A 4238-nucleotide genomic window follows, 5' to 3' on the forward strand; every position below is an offset into this window, starting at 1 on the left:
GGCTACCTCTTGTAATATCTTGCATGGTTTTAAAATGGTTGGGGTCTTCGCCTTTAATTCCCAAAAGTGCCCTACAATAATTAAACACAATTGTTCAAAATTTATGGGAAAAAATTAGAATAAAAATCCTAATGTTATAAATTGAGCTCCATTTAAAATAAAGTGCGTAACGTGGGCATTTAATCCAATTTGCAATAATCAATTAACACATTTTAAACACCTTAATTAAGCAACTTTGACACTTAATCACACCCCCCAACTAACGTTTCACTAGTCTCTAGAAAATAACGTTAATGCACTCATACAAGGGGGAGTAGCAACTATAATTCCATTATTTTTTTGAAAAATCACATGCCATGAAATAAACTTGCTGAGTTTAGGAACATAGGAAATATATTAATCCAAGTTAAGTATCAACTGAGAGATTTATACACTACTTAGTTAATAAACCAAGGTAATTGAATGTAACAAAGTTCGCGTGCATGGGAATAAGGCTAGAATTCCAAGACTGACTATCAAGAGGCATTAACATTTTCAATCACAAATGTTAATCTGAGATAACCGCATTGTATTACTCTAATGCAAAACCATTGAAGTGGTGGCTTTCATGCTATTACACTTTAAAAAGTACCTAATTTCTAATTTAGTAAGGACCCTGATAATAGGTAGCCTTTTCCAGTACACAAATGTACAATAGTGGCTTTCATGCTATTACGCTTTAGAAGGGACCTACTTTTTTATTTTGGTAGGGACCCCGGTAATAGGTAGCCTTTTCCAATACACAAATGTTTCCTTCTCTTTTTAACAATTTTTTTTTTAATTTTTTTCTTTTATTTTTGCAATTGATCCCTGACTTGTTTCTCATATTCATTTGGTTATGACCTCTTTTCTAAGCCACTATGATATGGTTCATTAGAGTCCGAAATAACTGAAGTGTACATCAACAAATAATGACCCAAGGTAGTCTTTCTAAGTATTCTGACCTATGTTGTGTGTGTTTTAGCAAAAACTTTTAACAATTTTCCCATGGTTGAAACTAAGTGAAATGGATAAGTTTCCCTTTCGATCTAAACTCTAATTTGCACTACATTCTAAATGTTCCACATCCTCAAAAAAAAAAAAAAAAAAAAAATTCCAACATGTAAAATTCAATAATAAGGAATTTAGTATGCTTTGAGCTCAATACTAGCACTTTCCCAAAATAGACCAACATATGTCTAAAGCATGCAAACAAAAAAGTAAATTCTCTTCCATCCCCCAACAAGAACGTAGCATTTTCCTCAATGATGCAAGAGAAATGAAAGAATTTACACAAAGAGAGTGGTTAAAAGAAAAAAAAACTATAAGACGAACTAAGTAATAAAAGAAAAATTAAAGGAAAGAGGAAAAAGAAATACCTAAACAGCTTTGAAAAGAGTGCAATCTTAGGAAATAAAAATAAAACAATAAATAAACACTGAAGAACAAAAGAAAACAATAAGAGAAATAAAAGAGTACCTCGGTAGAGAAGTAAAGGACAAAAAATTAAAACGAAAATAAAATGTAACTTCAAACAAAATAAAACAAAATAATACAAAATAAAATAAATAAAAGTAAAACATCACAGTATGTTTGGAGGCTTAGAAGGAATTTCATCCGATGGTTGTTGGTTTATGACTCTAAGCAGCTGGTATCCAAATTTAAGTCGCCATGACGAGTTTGTTTTGTTACCAGTTATAAGATCTCTGAATTAGCATTAGATAAGTCACTATTCTCCTAGGTTTGAGACAAACCATGCTCCAATTGACTGTATTGTTTTAACAAGAAAGGGTCTTTATCCAATATGGATTCCAAGAAGTTCATTTCCTGCAGTACTTCCAGATTTTGGGATTACTTGCAAGTGTTAAACACATTTAGGTCGAATGTCATATTCCCAAAACTCAACTTTAAAACACCACTCCTACAATTAATTATGGCATTAGAAGTTGCTAGGAATGGTCTTCCTAGAATCATAGGTGATGAAGAATTTGAGTGGGATGAAAACGTCATATCCAATACCACAAAATCCACATGGTAATAAAATTTTTATACTTGGACCAAGACGTCTTCAACAATACCCTTTGGAATTTTTATGGACCTATCGACAAGATGCAAAATGATTGAAGTGTATTTTAATTCCCCTACCCCAATTGTTCATACATACTATACGGTAGCAAATTAACCCCCACACCTAAATCTAGCAAGGCCTGACCAATCCTAAAATTTCCAATAACACATGAAATCGTAGGTGACCCAGGATCCTTGTACTTAGGTAGTGTGTGATTTTGAATAATGACACTAACTTGCTCAATGAGGAAAGCCTTTTTTTGCACATTTAGTTTGCATTTCACAGTACATAAATCCTTTGCAAACATAGCATAAGCAGGAATTTATTTTATAGCATTAAGAAGTGGAATGTTAATCCTAACTTGCTTAAAAATTTCTACGATTTCGACATACTATTTTTCTCCATGTAAAGAAAGCAAACGTTGTGGAAAAGGTGCTAGTATGGGACATGCATGAGTGCTTGACTCACCACTAACTAGAGAACGGTTAGCTTTTTTACCTAAACTTCCTGCACTATGGGCAGGGTAACTCGTGATCTTACCATTCCTCAAAGTTGTAATGGCGTTCACTGATTTCACATTGACCCCTTCACATGTATTATGAGATGGTTGACTTTGCCCTTGTGGATTGGGTTGGGGTTGAGCTGGAAATTTTCCCTTCTCTTGGTTACTCAGAGTAGTGGATACTCTATTAAGGGTCCCTCTGATGTCCTTGATGGCCTGGGAGTTTTGGTTGTTGATTGTGCTTTGACTTTGCATAAACTGTTGCAAGCTAACAGTAAGCTACTGTATAGAGTCTTCCACTCCCCTTCATTACATTGGAGGAGGCTGGTTTGCAAAATGAGAGGGTCCTGAGCCTTGGTTAGGTGCTGCATAACAGCACTAACTTGCTCCAACTGAAATTAGATGGCCATATTTGGTCATTTTTCCAGCTGAAATTTGGATGACTTCTCCAACTTGTGTTGAAAGTATTAGAATAAGGTCCAGAAAAATTCTTAGAAACCATACGCATAGGATTGGATTGATCAAGCAAAACTTCTTTAAACGCAGGAATTGTTGGGGATGCATTAGTCACATGCCTTAGATCCTCACATATGCTACATTTTTTTAGAAGATGATGGTAATACATGCATCTCATTTACCTTCTTAAGCTCAATGGAATCTAACCTTTTAGAAATCAATGCAATCCTAGCATTTAAATCATTAGCTTCTTTCAATTGATATTTAGCACCCCCACTAACACATTTTTGCTTTTCAAATCTATCATACATATCAAAGACATCCCAAGATTGGGTGTTTTTAACCAAATAATCAAAATAGTCAAAAGCTTCCTCGAGCTCTTTGTTGAAAAACTCACTACTATTGCACAAGGTTTCTACAAATTGCCTCATTTTTTGTTGTAACCCCTCATAGAAAAAATTAATGACCCTCTAATTTTTATATCCATGGTGAGGACATGGATTTTAAAGGTCTTTGAAAGGTTCCCAACAATGATAAAATGTTTCCACATCCTTTTGGAAAAAATTCATAATTTGTCTTTTCAAGGCATTAGTTTTATGCATTGGAAATAAAAATAAAATAAAATAAAATAAAATAATACTCGGTTTGCATGTCTTGCCAATTCCCAATGGATCTTGGTCTTAAGGAATTCAACCAAGTCTTAGCCTTGTCTTTTAAGGAAAATAAAAAAAGTTTTAATCTTATGACCTCCTCAATGCATGTTCTATCTATGAATGCAGAGCACACTTCTTCAAACTCTTTGATATGCAAATCGGAGTTTTCAAATTGCAAGTCATGAAAATATGGTAGTAGTGGAATCATCCCAGGTATAAAATTAAAATCATTTGCATTCAAAGGTTGAATAATGTAAGATTAGGTGCTGGTCCTAATAGGCTGCAAGTATTCTCTAAGGGTTCTATTAGGGTTTTCCCTAACATGATGTTCATTTTCATCCATGATGCTATGAATGTCAGATGATGATTCAATTGAAACAGATGCACTCGATGATGAAATTGATGATTCTATCCTAACCAGTCTAAATGTGCTATCTCTAGCCCAACTAGACATACAAACTTAGCATAAATGAAATGAAATAAAAACATATTGCATTAAAATCAAGCAGGTTAAATAAGAAGAAGTAGATATCACCCAGGT

The 4238-nt window shown here is 33.9% G+C and overlaps 1 non-coding gene across 1 annotated transcript; it reads left to right on the forward strand.

Moving 5' to 3' along the window:
* The first annotated feature begins 3524 nt into the window (after nucleotides 1-3524).
* LOC131145291 (small nucleolar RNA R71) lies at nucleotides 3525-3632 on the forward strand. Its single transcript, XR_009134074.1, has one exon. It is a non-coding gene; the product is annotated as a small nucleolar RNA R71 (small nucleolar RNA).
* The last annotated feature ends 606 nt before the right edge of the window (nucleotides 3633-4238 follow it).

The sequence above is a fragment of the Malania oleifera genome, chromosome 12 (genome assembly GCF_029873635.1).
Source record: "Malania oleifera isolate guangnan ecotype guangnan chromosome 12, ASM2987363v1, whole genome shotgun sequence".
NCBI classification, from domain to species: Eukaryota; Viridiplantae; Streptophyta; class Magnoliopsida; order Santalales; family Ximeniaceae; genus Malania; species Malania oleifera.